Source organism: Gavialis gangeticus, unplaced genomic scaffold (assembly GCF_001723915.1).
Source record: "Gavialis gangeticus isolate Ggan-Ray unplaced genomic scaffold, GavGan_comp1, whole genome shotgun sequence".
NCBI classification, from domain to species: domain Eukaryota; kingdom Metazoa; phylum Chordata; order Crocodylia; family Gavialidae; genus Gavialis; species Gavialis gangeticus.
Window position 1 is genome coordinate 81,834,425 of NW_017729031.1, and position 19,926 is coordinate 81,854,350.

The window sequence follows — 19,926 nt, forward strand, 5'->3', positions numbered from 1 at the left end:
CACAGCCTTAGATGCTTCTGCGTCAGACTTCAAAGCTTCAGTGGCCCCTGCCACTTTCCCCAGGTGTGGCAAGTTTGTCCACCAGCCCACATTAGCTCAGCTCCTGTGCAAGCCTGCAGTCAGCTCCCCCGCTGGCAAGCTTTGGCCAGCGTGGAATAGGGTCTTGCCCCTGTTCTCCTGGTTTTGCAACCCAGGCACTAGGGCCCTGCAACCCATCGGATAAAATAAAAGGAAAGAAAGAACGCAAAAATAAAACCTTAAAGGAGCGCTGCCAGTACTCCTGAAGGCATCTCCCTTAGCATGTTTCCTGGCACACACTCCCCTTGTTTGCTGCTGCTGTGGCTTCTCCAACTCAAGCTAGCAGAGCCCTTCAGGCTCTCTGGATCTGTCCCTGCTGTCATTGTCCCATCTGGTCTGGTGCAGTTTGTTGGCCTGCCGGCATCCCTGGCTCTCCCCTCGCAGGCTGGTGGCTCTCCGCTTCTCTCCCTGGCTCTGGCAGCGGGCCAAAAATACTTGTGCCACCATGGGTGGGGCTGAGTCTGATCTAGCAACTGCTTCTAAATCACTGCAGCTACTGGTCTCCCGGTGGTGTCAGCTCCAGTGAGCCTCGTGGATCTCCCTCTGCTGCAAATGCGCAGTATTTTCCTTCACTTCAGTGTAGTTGGCTGGAGTGTTCTAATTGGAACATTCCAGCAGCCTTGTTGTCACTTGTATTTAGAGTCCCCACATTTCAAAATGGCAGCGGGAGCGCTTTAACTAAAGCTCATCAAAGGAGTTTTACTGAAAGCACCCCTGCCACCATTTTGAAGCATGGGATGCTGAATACATGAGACTGAGCGTGTTTTAATTAGAGTGGCTTCTCTCCCCACCCTCCACCCCAGAGCACATGTAAACACACCCATTATGTTTTAACTCATAAATAATATTTTTTACAGGAGTTTTCAGCAAATGCAGAATATTCTGAAAGAGGAAAAATAGTATGAATGAGCTGTAACAAGGACAGAAAAAAACTAATGGCTCTTATCCTTTTCATAGGGGCATTTATTCTGTGTGAATATCCACCAAAAAGGAAAACTGATATTAAAAAATGCTACAGCTATTAGTTTCTGAGGCCAGACCTGCAATCCTTTTTTATGGGGGTAGTGCTTTCTCACTTAGAGAGTCCCATTGAAATCAGTAGTATTACTTACATGAGTAAAGGCTGTTTGTGAAGGATGTAAGAACAAGCCTTTTATTTGAAAATACAAGTATTATAAATTTTGATTACAAAAGAATACAATAAATAATGATGACTGTAAGGGGCTTCCTGTGCCGCTTAGAGTCGCATCACCTCCCAGGTGGAACAGTAGTATCTTGTAGTTGTAGATCGCCTGCCACGCCTTCGATCTTCTGGGAGATAAGTCTAGACACTGCTGGGAGGCAACTGAGATCAGTTATGGACTCAGAGTTTCTGCAGGTCTTCACAGGGCTCCACCATCCCCATCCCCTGCTCTCACCACACCTGATGTTCTGGGCTATTCTTTACTACCTTAATCCAAAGGATCTTGACTAAGATCTCTGCCTAAGTGGCTGCTTGTCCTATTCTTCCCTGCACGGGTCCCAGGACAGCTATTTCTATCTCTGGTTCTCTCTTTGTCACTCCCTCGTGGCTGGGGTCCTTCCTCTCTTCTCCTCTCTCTTCCGAGAGAGTAAAGCCACCCCCACCTTTCTTTTCTTTGAGGCCCCTGGAGTGGTTCCCTTCACCCCCTGGGATTGGACTCACCGACTGCTCAAGCCTCCGTGTCATCTCCAATTCTAGGTTGGATCTTGTCGGGTAAGTCACTGGGCCAGTGCTTACCCTCTGGCCCTCTATCTGTTCTCCGTTCTTTGCTGGGCTTCTTCCCTTCTCTCCTTCTCTTCTCGGATTCCTTTCTCCTTTTGTCTCCTCTCAGGATGCTTCCTCAGCATGCTTTAAATCTCCTGCTCTCCAGCTGGGTCCATCAGGGCAGTTCTCTATTGGCTGCCGGCTTGACCCAGCTGTTCCCTCTTTGCTCACCAGTGTGGTACTTTCCTTTTTATTTTAATTGTTTTCCTGAGCTGCTCTCCTTTTCTGGTGTTTGGATTCTGGAGGTTGGGTCTGCCGTGGCAGCCTTTGATCTGCCGCAGCCCCAGCTGGCTCATCCTGACTGTGGCAGGGTTTGCCATGGCTCCCCCATCTCCGTGAGGTAAGTTTTTCTCTTTTTCTTTTTTCTGGCCCTGCTTGCGGCAGGGTTCTTCAGGCACCCTGTCACAATAGCAAAGAGCGAATATTTGTTTGGACACCTAAGGATGGTGTTTTCATAATGTGCAGTGAGAATATTGTTCTTATGAGCACAGATTTAGGCAAAATTCCTATTGGGATTATTGTATACAAATAATCACTACAGCTATGTGCATAACCAGCATAAGGTGTCTGCATATGCCATGTATCTTTTCAAGTGAGAACTTCTGATAACATGCACTTTGGCAGTGCTTTTTATTGCAGGATGTTAGGGTATATTGTTTATACCTATAACATGAAAAGATAAATTGATTCCTAAACCAAAGCCGTAAATAAAACATTGCTGATGACTGTAGTAAAAAAGAAAAAAAAATGAGTAGTAAAAACTGTAAGGTCTTATAATTATTATCAAACCTACAAAGGATAGCATTCAAACTAAATCAGATGGCCATATTTTTGGATATTACTTATTATACTAATTTTTTCCTTTGCTAAATGCTGCATTTTATTTCTATGCAAAACATAAGCAAGCAATGACAAACATATCTTTTTGTTATCTGTAACTTGGTAATTCCATTTTTAATTCCCAGTGTTTAGAATGTAGTTCCAAACAAACACTAAGAGCTCTTTTACTTTGAGCTGAGGTCCACCCCTGCAGCTACCCAGCTTATTGCTCATATTAGTAAAAAGCTAGTAAAAAATGGTACATTCATCTTAGTTCATTAAAATCCTACTGTAGGCATGAGAAGTTGTCTTAATGTGTCAGCTGGTCAAGACAAGCCAGTTGACACACACAGAATCTACAGCTAAGATCTTAACACGTTTGGTTCTTCTTCCTCTTCTCTTCTCATGTTCTTGTCATAAACTAGATGTTTTTCCAGAATTATATACAAGCGATGGTTCTTTCTATTCCTGCAGCAGGGTCCTCTTTCATACAGGTCTCAGCAAATAGTTGGCAAACAAGCAGGTACTCCATAGTCTGCACTTTATCACACTCACATGTATTCATGTCATTAGTGTAGCCCCATTTGACCCAAGAGTGCTAAAAGAGTTGGCTGACATCATAGCACAACCAATGGCAGGGATATTTGAGAATCTGTGGTACTCAGGAGAGGTCCCAGAAGATTGGAAGAGGGCCACTGTGGTGCCTATCTTCGTGAAAGGAAGGAAGGAAGATCCGTGGAACTACAGGCCAATCAGTTTGACCTCAATTCCTAGAAAGATCTTAGAAAAAATTATCAAAGACTCCATCAACAACAGGCTAACAGAAGGCAACATTCTGAAAGATAGCCAACATGGCTTCGTTGCAGGTAGGTCTTACCTGACCGACCTCATTTCCTTCTATGACCAGGTGACACATCACCTGGACAAGGGAGATGAGGTTGATGCCATATATTTGGATTTCAGAAAAGCCTTTGACTTGGTCTCCCATGATGTCCTCATGGTAAAATAGGGGAACAGTATCCTCAACAACCTTATGGTCCGATAGCCGGGGAACTGGCTCCATGGTTGGACACAGAGAATGATAGTTGATGGAACTGAGTCAACATGGCACATGGTGACCAGTGGCATCCCCCAGGGCTCAGTACTTGGACCAATACTCTTTAATATATTCATAAATGATCTGGATTTGGGTGTCAGAAGCAGACTGGCTAAGTTCACAGATGACACTAAATTATGGGGAAGTGTGGTCATGCTAGAGGACAGGCTCACAAGGTGGGCGGTTTAAAACCTGATGACATTCAACATAGAGAAATACAGTGTGCTCCACCTGTGGAGAAAGAACCCACATCATATTTATAGGCTTGGTTGTGCTACACTCAGTAGCATCCCGAGCAAAAGAGACTTGAGGGTCATGATTGATGACAAGATGAACATGAGCCACCAACGCAATGCCACAGCTGACAAAGCAAATAAAACTCTGATTTGCATCTACAGATGCATCTCAAGCAAGACCCAAGAAGTCATCCTTCTGCTTTACTTGGCCTTCATGAGGCCGCAGTTGGACTATTGCATCCAATTCTGGGCTCCAGACTTTAGAAAATATGTGGAAAAGCTTGAGAGAGTCCAGAGGAGCGCCACATGCATGACAGCAGCCCTTATGAGGAGAGGCTGAAAGGCATGGGACTCTTCAGCCTGGAGAAGAGAAGGGTTGGGGGAACTTGGTGGCAGCCTATAAGTATATAAGAGGTGTGCATCAGAAACTGGGAGAACATCTGTTCACCGGGGCACCCCAGAGGAAGACAAGTTCTAATGGTCACAAATTGCTGGAAGACTATTTTAGACTGGATGTAAGGAAAAACTGCTTTACTGTCCGAGTCTCCAGAGTCTGGAACAGACTCTCTGCAGAAGTGGTGCAAGCACCTACTTTGGATACCTTCAGTAAATGGCTGGATGCTGATCTTGCTGGGGTCATCTGACCCCAGCTGACTTCCTTTCCTGTGGGCAGAGGGCTGAACCTGATGATCTTGCGAGGTCCCTTCCAGCCCTAATGTCTATGAAATCTATGATCATGCTTGTTTTTGATCTTCCAGTTGGCGTGCGCAGGCGATTCAGGCATCACCTTGTTGGCCATCAGCCCCGCTGGGAAGGTTCTTCTGGGGTTCCAGGTCCATTTCAGAGCACTTGATTTTCATAATCTTTCTTTCCATAACCTTAGTCTCACCCTGTCAGTGCTTGTGTCCAGTGGCACAATACTGGTCACAAAACTCTTTTGCACCTTAAGACATTTAGTTAGTTCTGTGTGACCATAGAGTGGATGCCTGGGGTATTCCATCTACCATGATCTTTCTTTTTGGCTCTCTACCTTTCTTCTGATATCAGGTGGTGCAATGCCAGCCAGTAGGCACAGGCTATCCTATGCTATTGGCTTTAGACATCCTGTTATTTCACGACAGGTGTTGTTTAGAACTGGGTCTAGTTTCTTGGCATGAACTGATTGTTCCTATACTGAACATGCATAGTCTGCAGTGGAGTAATACAAGGCAATAGTAGTGGTTCATAATGTCACTGGGTTTGCTCCCCACTTTGAGGTGACCAGTTTTTTAACTATGTTGTTGTGGGTGCTGACTTTCTCTTTTGTCTTCTCTACATGTGCTCTGAAGGTAAGTGTTCTGTCCAGTGTAACCCCCAAGTAAACAGGGTTCAGGTGGGATTCCATCCTAGTTGGTGCTTAATTTCTGCTTGGCTTCTCTATGGTTCTGCATCCTGGCTGGGTTGGTGCGAAGCTGGGTCTTATTGTAGTAATCTGAGAGATTGCTCAGTGCATGTCAGTCTGTTCTTGACAGAGACAAAGTCCTTCTTTTGTTGCCATCCCCAGTGGTTCTGTTTCTTGCAGTTTTACATAAAAACATCTATTCTCCAAAAGAGATTGCATAAGCTAAAGTAGGTGGTAGTTGTGTGTCATATTTGAGACTTTGGTAAGCAGGTTTTGGTGGTTGACTGTCATATGCTACTGATAGGTCTACAAACAAAGCACATGTTATCATCCCTTTCTTGAATCCATCTTCTATATGCTGGGTGATGTTTAGTATTTGGCCAGTTTAGGACTTGCAGGTCTAAATCTGTCTTGTTTCTGGTATTAGATGCTCTTTGATATGAGAATAAGGTGTTTGTAAAGCTTATAAAGATGACACAGAAGTGACACTGGCCTAAAGTTCTCTGGGCTAGAGGCATTCTTCCCTGGCTTTAACAGAGCTATTACACAGGTTTGGACTATAGGGTGCTTGTACATGTGGTGAGGGTTTAGTCCTTAGGGTTCTATTCTATGCTTCCTAAACTGAAACAGTGGGTTTTTAATTGAAACCCACCATTTCAATTTAGGGGTTTTATTTTTCTGTCACTTTTATGGTGAGGGCCTGATCCTCTCTTTTTTTCTTTTTTTTTGTTGGAGCCTGCTGCGGCGACCCTTGGGGCCACCTGGGTGAGTTGCTAGTGGGCCTGGTGCTGCCCAAGCTTGGAGGCAGCACCTGGCCCGATCCAACTTTTCCCAGACTCTGAGATGGAGCAGCACCTGGCCTGCTAGCAGCCCACCTGGGCAGCCCCGGGGGGGCACTGCTGCTGTGGATGGAAGGATTAGGGCCCCCTGCAGCTCAGAGACCACTTGACCCACTGGCAGCTTGCCCCCCAGCCACAGGAGAGGTGGGCAGGCTCTACTGGAAAAAAAAATGATTGGCGCCCCTTGCTGCTTCGGCCTTCAGCAGGTGCCTGAAGGCAAAAGAAGCAAGGGGCCCGATCCTTTTTTTCTGAGGACCCTGCCTGCCTCTCCTGCAGCTGGGGGTCAAGCTGACTAATAACTGCAATGCATCGTTGCAAACTAAACTACATAAGGATGCAATTAAATGTTTGCATCATTGCAAACTAAAAACCCCCAAAACTGTTGCATGTACCATTAAGCCACACAAAGTGACATTTTCATCATATGTACATGGTAGTGGTGTCACATGTACGAGTGCCTATAGTTTAGGTATTCTAAGGGTTGATGAGCTATTGCTGAAAAGCTGTAATATCCATAACTTGGTTGTGGGACCAAAATACTTGATCTGCTCCTTGCATACATTGTCAAATCCAGCTGCTTTGTCATTCTTCAGGTGACTTATTTCAGCATCAAGTTCATCCATTTTGTATGGCATCCTAAAATGATTTTCCTCAAGATCAGTTTGCTGTCTAACCTGTATTTTAGGCTGTTTGTTTGAAGCTTTACTATTGAGCAGAAGCTGGCTGTGATGTTGAGGTATGTTTGGTGATATGTTTTAGGTGTGGTGAGTATAAGGAGGGTATACAGCAGGGTAGGGTAGGCAATTATTTGGTCTGGAGGGCCACTTAGGGTGTTTGGTGAGCTGTCACAGGCTGGGCCAGAACCCTGCCCCTCCCCCCCCACACACCTACACAAAGCAGCTCACCAAAACTCCCTACGTTGCTCAGCCATGAGGCTCAGCCCTGCGCTGTCACGGCCTGGTGATCCTTGGGATCTCCATGAGACCGATTCAAGACCTGTGTGGGCGGGGAGCAGCATCTGGGAGTAGGATGGGCAGGCAGGGCCAGACTGGGGCTAGGATCAGGCACTGGTTCCACAGGCAGGGGCATGCGGGGAGCAGATTGCCTCTGGAAGGGGTATGGGATGGAAGGGCAGGGGTGCCCAGGCAGGTGATGGCAGAAACTCTCAGCAGCAGCTGGAAGAAGCTGCTGCTGCTGCTGCGAGAGTTGCCAGGAAGTGAGTCCAGCCTCCGTGTCACCCCAGCCCCACTGCACACCCAGGGGTGGTGGGATTGGCTATATGCACCATAGTCCAGGCTGCCCTAAATGCTTGGGCTGGACAGGGCCGAGGGACCTGCCATGTGCCGGATAAAATCTTTTGGCGGTCTGAATCCAGCCCATGGGCTGTATTTTGCCCATGCCTGGTATACAGGCAGCTTTATTGTGTTGAGTGAAAAGTGCATAGTTCAAATCAGTGTAGAATCTGAGCTACAGTGTGGTTAAGTCACATGTGGGTAAGAATACCACATTGACCCCTCAGTGACAACTGGAGATACTAGAAACAGTGCAGGTGAACTGCAGCCCATTTTTGTTGTTTTAATACTTCTTCCACTTTTTGTTTAAACAAATAAAAAAAATTCTAGGAAATTAAATAAAAAATAAATAACATTAATGCAATATTGAGCTTGCAAAATTAAATGTGTACAAGTCAGGAAATTCCCCAAATTAAGATTGTGTTTGATTTAGTCAGTCAGCCCAATTACACACTTAGTGTTTTCCATTCAGCTTGTTATTGTTAAATGTAGCTTGTTTACTTTTTAGTTTACCATAAAAAGTGTGGTATGCATCACATAGGTGCATTGACAGTACTGGATGAAATTTAACTTCTGGTGCATCAAAGGCACCCAGAGCAGAGGTGTCAAGCCATGTCAGTTTCTGAGCCCCCATATAACATGTATCTTTGTTCCTAGAGTAGTATATTAATGCTTAAATCCTATATAAATAACCAGTAGGAATGGTTCTGAGTCTGCAGGCTTTGATCCAAATTCTGATTTCCTTTAGACCTGGTATAAATTTGATTTAATTAATGTCACTCCAGATTTATCCCAGAGTAGATAAGAGTGGAATCTAGGTCAGTGTAATTCAAAATCTCTGCCTTAAAAATGATTTATTTTTTTCATGGTGTTTCACTTCTAATTCTAATTTTATCTAGCCTGTGTCTTAGGTGAAAGTGAGAGTAGCAATTTTACTTAACACTAGACAAGCAGTTTTGAAGAGCATCAAAGAAATAGTAAATTCTAAAGTGTCCTCCAAACTTTTTCATTTTTTTTACATTTGTGTATCATTCCTGTGAAATTATTGCTTTGACTTGCAAATTGTTCTTTCATGCAGTTTTTTGTCTTAGAAACAAGCTGTATATGGGGGTTCTTTTATGATGTGAAATACTGACCACATGAGAGTGCATTTTCTTTACACACATGATTGATTCTGACCATGGTCCCACTCGTAATATTGTTTCGTCTCCTTATTAGGAACTTCAGAAAAGCCTACTGTTATATTTACATTTGTAAATTGATTTCAGGATTCACTTCTGTGTACAAATATATATGAACGTAGCACAAGTTCATTACAATCCTGTTCTCACAATTCACATGCAATAAGTCATTCCCGCTCCCTCCCGTCAGTGGCATATTTAATAAATTTCAGTGTGCACAGGGCTTTACATCAGAAGAACATACATGACCCAAAGAGCTTTTTGCTATAAAACCAAGAACATAGAAGCATATTGAATGGAGACAAATAAAGGGAATCTGGCTGTGATCTGCTCTTCCATGCATAAATGGGAAGTGATCACATTAACACTCTTTATGAGTCCTCAATCCTTCCTCTCTCCAGAGAGCAAATTGCCCAGGAAAAGTGTATAAGAAGTGGAGTCATGGCCTTATACTCTATCATACTGGTTCACTAGGCTAGGCTGGTGCACTGTTGTACACAATCCTTTTCATCCTTATAGGTGGTGCAGAGTGTTCATCCCTCCATACACACTCAGCAGCCCCTGGAAAGATTGTTCTGTCCAATAGGCTTTTTACCTGATTATGTAATTATGAAAGCAATTATGTAATTTTATATACTGTAGGAGAATTAAGTGCTGAAGGAAGACTTGGCATTCCTAGAGTCTTAACAGCAAAGGAAGCATCAGTGCAAATCCCCTTAACTACTCACTTTCTCTATTTCATTGTGACCCAAAGGGACTACTGTTAGAAGCAAGGCAGTAGTGGTAACCTGTTTTATTCAGTCTTTGGATTTTATAGTTGCACTGTAAAAGCAATATCAACTGTGCCAGTGTTTTTAATGGGACTGCTTAGAGACAACGCCGTCCTGTAACTTTCCATCTCTACTAAGTTGGCTTGAATTTACAATGGAGACCAGAAAGGAAAATCTGCAAATCTGATTACTAGTCCCTTGAGCCTTCCCGTACCCACTCTGTGTGCAACTCTTTCTGTATCCTGTATGCATTTTTACAATTTACACATGGATATACAATACATCTATTATAATATTTTTTGCTATCAGTCTTATAATGCTTTAGCCAATGACAGTTAATGGCCTTGGTATATGTTCAAATTAAAGTTGGATAGAAACCAGGTATAGAGTTGTTACACATTTTCAAGCACTAACTTTATAGCTGGTTGGCTCTCTTTACAGCTGGATGTAGTTTTTTTATTGTGTGATAATTACTTTGTACTTTAGTCTAAATTTATTTAATGATTAACCAGTTAATTGTGTGATGATTACTTTGCACTTGTGGCAGTCTTACTTTGCATGTGTGGCCAGTTTAAATTTATTGTGCAGTTAGCCAATTCATTACATAATATATGTAACATGTAGCAGGGGCCTTTGCTGCTGTATAATGCATTCCACAGAGTTGCACCATAAACTCAACATCTAAAGTATTAACCAGTTATCCTATCCAGCACACATTAGATGTCGTATGTGCACTATATACTTTGCTTTTTCTGTTCAATTCCAGCTCATGCTTAGCTAAAACAGTTTACATATTCAAGCATACTTTTTCTGATTGTCATTTGATTTGATTAGCAATTCATTTTATCTTTTAAAAAAGTAAAAATTGCAGTTTATAAATTCATATCCTGACTTCAAAAGATCTGCTGAATTTTTCTGTACTTTTTCAAGGTACAGTAAGACATTAAAATTGCATAATAACCAGTGAAATATGTCTTGTTGTTTGTGTGTTTGAAAAAGCTAGTGCTGGCAGTTCCAGACACTAAAGTGAGGGCTCAACTGATTCCGCTTAACGTGGGAAAGATACAAAATAGAACACACTTTAGAAACTTCTGTTCTTCTTCTGCGAGACCAGGGACAGATTAAGTGAGGACGTGACAGCTGAAAAAAAGGTGTGATCAGATTTTTAACTAAGAATCAGATATTGTCATTTATCATACTAGATGCAATACATTTACTTTTCCTGGCTCGCTAGAGATGGTTGGGATAATTGTTTCTACCCATAAAGTAACACTATGGGTATGTTTTGGAACACAGTTTAAGGTTTTTGATGATCCTCTCTTAAAAGTAATTAGGAGATTGTGTTCTGTGTCAACTAACATATTTGGTCACATTTATACATGCAATCTCCTGGAATTTTCCAGTTATACTGTAGAGATTTTTTTAGCTTGTTGGGTCTGCCCGGTTCTGAGAGACAATTTATTCCAACAATTTCCCCCAGTCCTAATATTATTACTGTTATTCATAGCAAGCCAAGCCATGGCATTCTAGGTAACAGAATTCACCAGGCTGGGATTCCCATCCAATCTAGTTAGGGGACAATTCTCTGAAATGTGAATCACATCTGCAGCTAGGGGGAAAACCCTGTCAAACTCTGTCTGCATCTGCTGGCAGTGCACTAGGTTTGAACAGTGCAAAAATTATTTGCGGGGAGAGGGAATGACTAGAGGCCCCATGGCAAATTGGCATCTTGTTGTAGAAAAATGGCAAGTGAAACATGTAAATGACTGGGAGGAACAACAGAATTCAGCTCAGAAAGGGCAGTTCCTATATTGAAACATTGGAAGTCCAGAAAAATAAATCTGAACTTTGAACCCAGCCACTAACTGAGACATCTTTTACTTGGTCGCTCTTCTAAGCATCCCTAGTTCTGATGGAAGTCTATAAGATTTGTAGTATCTCAGCACTGAGCATTTGATGGCTAATTTGGATGCCAGTGATTTTTCTTAAGTAGGTCTCTCAAGACTCTGTGATGTTGCTTGGTTACAGTCATTCCCACAACTCTCAAATAAACCAAAGCAAATGTAAAACTGGTTTCTATTTATGGGCTGGGTTACTCTACAGATCCAAACAAAACAAAATCATAAATCCTGTATAGCCACTTTAACAATCTTTTTCTTTTTCAAGAATTGCATTTGGGTAGTTACAGGAGCTTTATTTTATATTGTATTTTTTCAAGATATTGTACATAGGAAAGTGGCAGTTTCTAGGACCCTGTAGAGAATAAGATATTTCTCTGCTGAATCTTAAATTCAGATGCTAGAATTTTGCATAAAGATACAAAGTAGCTAATATTTGTTAGCTGGGCAGGTGGGACTCATTAGCCAGAACATAAAAGGTCTGAGAATGCTTTAACAGCAGCCCCAGTTTCTGCAGGGAGAAGCTTAAACTGAGATTTGTTTTGTTATTTTACTTGGCAGTACAATTGCAGGAAAGGATAAGTCTGAATGATATACAACAGTTGTGTCAAAGATCCAGCCTGCCATGCTGCCAGTAGGTCTCAGACCATCTCCACGTGTTGCACACAGTGCACGGGGCTGGACTGGTGAACATGCTGCTTGTGGCACACAGGATCAGCTCAGCCCTGAATGCTGGTTCTGGAGCCAGGCTTGAATCTGGCCTGTGCACCATATGCAATGTGCCCCAGACTGGCCCCATAAACTACATGCAGCATGGGAGGCCAGGGCCAGTATATGCTGCTGGAGCTGGTACGTGTGCTGCATACAGGATGTTAGACTGGTCTGGGGCATGCACTGCATAGAGCACTTATGCCAGACTGGTCCTGGCACTGGGTCTGATGTATGGGGCCTTTCTGTGGAGCTGATCCAACCTGCAGACAAGCTATGGAGCTGAATGTGTTTGATACCCCTGCTGTACAACATGCATGTGTGCTCTTTAGAGGTAGAATGGCAAACCTACTTGCTCCACTTGTGGGTGTGTGGCAGCATACTTCCGCTAGTAGCAAGGATCTGCCTCAGGATCTCAATTTGTTTTCTGAGTATTAATAAATTATAGTTTCACAAATAATCATAGTGCAATAGGATATCATTCAGATGTATGCACCCATTGTTCTCTGGAAAACTTTTCTTGGCTTTGTGGTGGGCCAGTAGGGGGTGCTTCTGCACTGAGTCACCCACCTCACTGCACTCAACCACCTTCCAGGCTCTGAGTGCCTCCCTGGGGGCGCCTCACGTCTACCTGACCCCCTTTCTGGAGCACACCTGCTAGCCTAGGGGTAGTGCCACCACCACCCATGATTTGGAGTGATCGTGGTTCTGTCCCCTCTGGGAAACACAGACCTAGTAGCCCTTGAGGGTACCTGACCCACTTCAAGAACTTAGGGTGCTTCCCTTAGACTGAAGCACAAATAGCGGTCTACCTCAGTCAGCCAAGCCAAGGGGACCTCAAGGCATAATCTAGACCCACTCTCAGTAAGTCTCCCACGCTAGGTACAAAGGAGAACTTTATTGGTTACAAGGAGTAAGTTTGGAATAGGGTACAGGGTTGAGCAATATCAGAGAAATCCCATAGAGCAAAGAGGGTGGCTGGGTAGCCTTTGTAGATCTCAGGTAGCTTACTCACGAGTATCATCATCCAGAGGCAGGTGGAGATTCCCTCTGGAGGCTGGCAGTTCATTGATCATGAGTTTCAAGAGAGAGAGAGAGCAAGTTTCAGAAGGTCCAGCTCTTCTCTCTCAGAGTTTTCATCATAGCTGCTGCTCCTCCTCCTGAGCAGTCCTTAACTTATATAGCCCTTATGACCTCGTTTACTGGGTCCAACGGAGACCAGCATCTGTTGGCTGCCAGCCAACCAATTTGAAATGTATCACTGGTTGCTGGGCGGACTGGCAGGGTTTCTAGCCCCCTCCCAGTCAGGTTGGCATTGCTTAGAACAGTAGGGAGTGTAAGCCCCTCACCCAAGTATGCGATGCCAGTCATGTAGGCAAAGGGAGCAGGTTTTCCCCCTCCCTCAGGAATGTATCCAACTCAGGTTACCTAAAGAGATGGGATGTCTGCCCTCTGCAGGACCCATATTAACCAAATAGTAACAGAGCAGAGTTTTTGGGGAGAGACAGAGGTGGCCTTCTGCCACAGGCTTCAGGTAGCAGATCTTGACTGTCTGGTAGCCAGGCACCATAGCGATGAACAGTCTGCAGATGCCTACATGCTATTTTACTCTCTTTTCATGCATGGAAGAATAGCTGTAAAATGAAAGACAACTTTTTTGTCTTGCTACAAGAAATAACATGCCTGCTTCCCCAAGGGATCTGATAGTGAGTCTCTTGACTTCTTATAAACAGCTGTATTTTAGGTAAAGTTCCACAGAGAATGCTGTTGTAGAATTTCCATGCATGAATTAATTTCTTGGTGAGCAGGAAGAGGAGTGCTTCTGGGAGATATGGTGGATCATTCTGTCCCATTAGGCTCTTTAATGAAGCACCTGTCATGGATGCCAAAAAATCTTTTTACGGTGGCATCTGAAGGAAGAAGCTAAATTAACCATAGACCATAGTTGTCTTAAATATTCAAAGTAAAACACATTCACAGTCATGAAAAAGTCCATTCCTATCAGTCAGAAGTACAGTACTGTAGGAATGCCTGTAGTAGATAGAAATTATTGATGATCTGCTCAGGTCTCTTCAGATCCTACAAACTATGAAACTGTTACGGTTTACATAATATCAGTTTCTGAGGTCTTGTGTTATGGCAGAAACCCCACAACTCATTCTTTTAAATATCTTGAAACTTTCAATAGGTCCAGTATTTTACAATGGAGTTATGAGCATGATTTACTATCAGATATTGAGTGTGTAACAATGTGACTTGGACCTTCTGTTCTTGAATAACTGTCCACATCCACGTTCTTCATTAGTGGGTGTGTCTCATGTCCAGAGCCTTGTACAGGAGAGAAGACTTTTTGCTACAGGAGTAAACATAGCATGTTCTTTGGTCTTGCTTCTCTTTGTGGCCTGCAACCAAGAGATGAAGGGAGAGTGTACTGGCTGCTCCTCTGTTCATTTTCACCTACCTGGTTGAGAGTAAGTGATGGCTATCTAGTACTTGCCACAGTTCCCCATCCCCCCTGCACCTGATCTCTCATCAAATTATCTGTATTTAATTTACATTTCCTTACACTTTTACCCAGTTTATTTTTGCTGCTCACTGCAACTTACCCAGAACAGATCCATCTGGATCTGCCTGAATCTGCGGAGGACCTTTCACTGAGCCATCTGACCAGAAGGCCATTTCTGGGATCCCCACATTTGACAGGCTAATCTAGCCCCAATGGCTTCATCAGCAAGCTTAGGTTCCAGTTGTGACTCCACCTCTGATTACTCTCTGGATCAGGAACGTTCCTATTTTCAGATCAGCTCCTGGGGAAAAGGACTTAAGAATTCCTGGTCTCATGACCTTCCATGGCCCTTGAGGCCATGGAAGGTCATCCTTCCCTTCCATGGCCTTAAGGGACCCTTCCCCAATACTTCGCTCTGGTCATATATGCCCTGGGAATTCCAGTCACTGTGCACTTATGGGTGATGTAGTCCCCTTCATGTTTGTCACTCTCCTCCTCCTGAGTCTCACAGATAATCCTGGTCTTAGGATTCACACTCACTTAGGCTCTCCAGACCCAGTACTTGGCTGTTTGACCTCTTTCATGAGTTCTTCCCCTTCTGAGAGGGTGACACACCGATGCCTCTTCTATCAGTGTATCCTAGTATCTTCCTGGACAGTGTAGCTGAGCTCTTCCTTATCTTTCACCAGCCAAGACCCTCCATAGTGGTCTTTCCCTTTAATATAGCTATCCTAGAAGTTGTTTGTTTACCCAGTGCACATCAGCCTTCCATCTCCATATAGGCAAAATGGCAGTCAGGAGTTAAAGGAGTCTTCCAAAATAGGTGGAGTGCCTGTATTTATATCCTACCCCTTTTCTTTTTGTTGGTAGCAGCAGTGAATAAAGACTAAAGCATCCTGTGTCAGCACCTGCAGTAAGGATCCCAAGAGGCTGGACTCTGGACAGGTATGGTGCCTCATCCTCATCTATCCTCCAATTTTGGATAATCAGCTATAAAAGTTTGTTGGCTTGATAAACCAACTTTGTTGGCTGCATGAATACATTGTCTTGTCTGTGGGCTCTCTGTCATCTCTTCATATAGGTAGCCAGGAAAGGTAGATAAAATAACATGGGAGAATTTCCATGGCAGTTGTTGCCACTGAAAGGTCACTGGAGCAATTTGAATGTAGGGCCTGCATCTTCCAAGGATCAGCTATAAACCTGCCTCGAGTGAATGACATCACATGTGGGATTTATATTGGCAGCTATAAAGGGCAACACTTTCTTTCCTCCAGAGTAACAGGACATGTACTTCACAGTCTGTTTCTGCTTGAAAATGTGGAGTCGTTTCTAAAATGTACCTTTTATTATTATAGGAAATTACCTAAAGCATTTTCAAACTTAAGCTACAATATTTTCTTTGATAACAAAAATGAAATACGCTTCCTATTAGGTGTTGTATCTTTATTCTTGACTTCCTTTTTCTTCCCTCTAGTCATTATTTCCTGTATAGTTTTTTTTTTGATGATATGCCATGAAACACGTAGCTAGAACAAAATGGTCAGGAAGGTAACCAAATTATGGAGAAAAGTCCCATATAAATCCATTTATTTTTCAAAGGATTACACCTCATTTGGTCAAATTTGACATATGTAGTCTTGTGTGGGGAGAGAACTTTTACAATATCCCATAAAACTTAACTTTTGCAAAATTTGCATATGATATATATCTTTTTAATTTACTCACTTTCACCATTTTAAGTTACATTAGTGCCTTAAGTGTCCACTAAGATATACAGTTTCCCTCAAATAATGTCTTTATTTTAAAAAATAGCCTATATCTGTAAAGAGCTAAAATTCTAATATGAATGACTTCATGTAAGTGGCCTATGTGTGAGAACTCTTTGAGAACAGCAATAAAAGCTATTTATAATTTCCTATGCCAAACCATTCTTGAAAAAACCTAATCATTTTTCTAAGTCATAAAACTCTGCCCATTCAATTTTAGTTGCATTGTCCTGAGAAATTCTTCTCTTCTTTGGCATAAACAGTGTTGGACTGAAAGGGAATCTCTCTCATACATTAGAGTTGGGGTGAGCAAAATGTTCCTACAGTGGTAGCTAGGAAAAATTGAAGTCCCTGATAGTACCAAAGTGGCAGAGTGAATGTAGGGCAATAGTACTTGTGCTCTCTCATACACCTCCCCGTACTCTTGGATGAAATATGCTTCACTGTCTGAGGATACAGAAATGGGCATGTGCTCCTTGAGGGCCTTGTGAGGATATCAGTCTCATTACTGAATACTAAAACCTCTGCCTTTTAGGCACAATTTGAGCCCAAAGGAACTTTATAACATTATCGTAGGCTTAATAGCTTGCATTTCTTCAGTGAAGCATTAGACTCGAGTGTTCTATTCATGCACTTGGTTTTGTATGTCAGTGTAATAAAAACACTCAGGAAATCATGCAAATCATATACAGAAGCATTCATATATTTTGAGTCTATAGTAGAGGCTGAGTATTGTTCAGTATTAAAGAAATAATGAATCCATGAAGACAAAGCAACTCAGCTAGCTTTGAAGGATGTGTCTCCTTTAAGATATTCCAGAATTTCCTACTGACTGTAAGTGGGGCTTGTTAAGAAAGCCTTGACAAGTGTGTGAGTAATTCAAACTATTAACAGATCATTATACTATAGTAAAACCAAAGGAAATCACAGTATAGGCAGCAAAAACTCAAACTGTAGACCGTGATTGCCACCTTCTTTTTAAGTACAGTGGTTTCTTGCCAGCACACTAAAGAAGTTAGTTTTTATTAATCTGTGAATGAATATACAATCAAATTATGGTTGTGTATGTTTAGTTATAAGCAAAGATGACTTTCTGCACAGTTATATGTGGATTGGCAGGAGCCTTGGGCTCTCAGGGCCTGTCTTCACAACAGCAGTTACCTGGAGTTAGTGCACTAGCTTAGCTGGAATAAGTGACCACATTACAAAACAGTACTCAAGCCCCATCAGGTGACTGGATTAACATCTGGTGAGTTGCTGTAACAACTCCCAGGCCTCAAGCAACTCAACCTCTCCCAGGTTACTAGCAAAATTTGACCTTTAGTTCTGTCCTCACAGGTCAGCTACTTTGAGATCAAAATACAGTAAAAGCTGTGTTAACCGGCATTTTATTAGCTGGAAAACTTAACTGGCATCCGAGCGATGCAGCAAAAGCGAAACCAGAAGTACCACTTCTGGGGGACTTCCCATTTCACCGCTGCAAGCTGAGTTTTTCTTCACCACTTTTTCGGCCCACAGCTTGGGTGGGGCCCCCCTACCTGTCCCCCGGCACACTGATGCCGGGGAAGTGCACCAGACGGTGCACATTTGTTTAACCAGAATATTTGATTAACCAGCATCCCCCATTCCCAGGGGATGCCGGATAACAGAGCTTTTACTGTACCACTTTGAATTCAAGCTAGAGCTATTTGCCTCTGCACAGCTGGGTTAGAGTTATTGCTCAAGTTATTGCTCAAGCTCACAAGGCAGTGAAGAGAAGCCCTCAAAAGTTGGGCATTGGGTTGTCTGCACACTGATTTTGGCCAGGTTAGTCAGGTTATGAGAGAGCAAATTGCTCACAGAAAGAGCACCTGAAAAGAAACTGATAACCTTTCTTGTAGCTTTCAGCTATTCCAGAAGATACAGCCCATTAGCCTAGCTGGAAAAGCAGGAGGAGAAACTAGAGTTTACTTCACACCTTATATTTGTCCTCGCTAATTACTGTACAGCTTACATATAGATAACTAAATTTAGGGCTCATCCATACCCTTGCAACGGCTGGTCCAAGAAGGATGAAGCTGAGCTTCCAGCTCTCAAGGATGTCAGTATACTCAGGTGGGCAGGACATACTTACTTCTGTGCTCCCTGAGTCCACTGCTGCCATGGTGTAGACAGGCCCTTAGAGCAGTAGTTCTTAACACTTTTAGATTTGAGAATTGGGTGGCACCCCATTTCAAAAACAAATGCATCTGAATCCCACAGTCAGAAATGACTGAGTCATCCATGGGTCATAAGCCCCCAACTTAAAGGTATTTAGAAGCCTAATAGTGTAGCTAGATACTTTGTGGGATTTTCGCAAGCATGTATGTGCCTAAAGACCTTTAAAAATTAGGGCTTTAGGCTTAGAACAACAAAGTTATTTAATAGGTACCTAACCCCTATTGGAAAAACGATGGGAGAAAGATGCATAAATACCTTTGTGGATCTAACCCTTAGTGCCCATTACAATTTTTAAAGGTATTTTGGTATTGCTCTTTTAAGACCTACAGGACTGGCATGGCTAAATTCTGTTTCAGAAGTGACCTGGGCCTCCAGGCCTTATTGAAAGTCAATGGCACTTGGGCTGTTTAAGTCACTAGGGCATTTCTGAATGAATGTTTTATTTTAAACCTTAACACTTAATAGGGTTTCTAACTTTTTCCCAGTGTGGAGATGCTGTTAGTGTTCAGGCTGTTGGTGCATATAAGCATCGTGAGTCACTGCTGGCCTGACAGTGGTGTGCAAATTAACACATGCAGATAGGGAGTGTGCAAAACTGAATTCTTTAAAGTTTGAGCCTGGATATGCAAAAGTAGTACAGTATATAAGTAGCCCAATGAGGTTACTGTTCACAACAATAAAAATTCTCTCATTACCTCTTTTCCTCCACTACCTTTCCTAATTTAGGATGTTTATATTTCATTTTACTGCCTCATCACACTAGTCTCTGTGCTTTTCTCTGACGTTTTCCAAATTCAAATGTTATTAAAGTACAGCTGTCCTTTTGATAGTGAAAATTCCACTAGTGGTGTTTGCCTTCATTGAACTCCCATGTCTGCCTCTGAAAGCTGAATGTCAGTTTCAAAATTGTATGCATTAAAAGGCAAAACAATGACACTAGCCCATACCCTACACTGAGATCTACCTCCTTATCACCTTGCCAGTTGCTCCATGGAAGCAGTGTGCCACCTCCCAGGGATTGTAGTCAGTACCTTTTAAAGCAGCAGCAGTGTGCTTTTTTCTGTAGCTACAATTATAGGTTCTTTAGGCTCCTTGTACAGTGCTAATGCTATTAAGCCATGACCTATCTGGGCAGGTGGTGCAGCTACATATCCCCCCACCTTTGGATCTAAGCTATCACAGCTTACATCTACATAAGCACAGCTTCTGCTGCAAGGTCTATGACAAGGGTGGGCATTTATTTGGGCCTGTGGGCCACATAGAAAGTTTTGGTGATCTGTTGCAGGTTGAGCCAGTGTCCTTCCCCCGCCCTCTCCTGTGCAACAGCTTACCAAAACTCCTTAAGTGGCTCTGTTCCTCACTAGATTGAGT

General features: G+C 42.9%; 1 protein-coding gene across 7 annotated transcripts in view; it reads left to right on the top strand.

The window, feature by feature from the left end:
- The window catches only part of SPATS2L (spermatogenesis associated serine rich 2 like), a 202,276-nt gene that overhangs the window by 33,351 nt on the left and 148,999 nt on the right, over nt 1-19,926 (top strand). For 3 of the 7 annotated variants that reach the window (XM_019523186.1, XM_019523179.1, XM_019523184.1), the window contains exon 2: nt 15,464-15,535. The exons of 2 other annotated variants lie outside the window; for them this stretch is intronic. The gene's annotated coding sequence lies outside the window, so the exon portion shown is untranslated. Of the gene's footprint in view, nt 1-15,460; nt 15,536-19,926 lie in introns of all 7 variants that reach the window. 2 more of the 7 variants (XM_019523180.1, XM_019523181.1) reach the window with 1 other exon arrangement.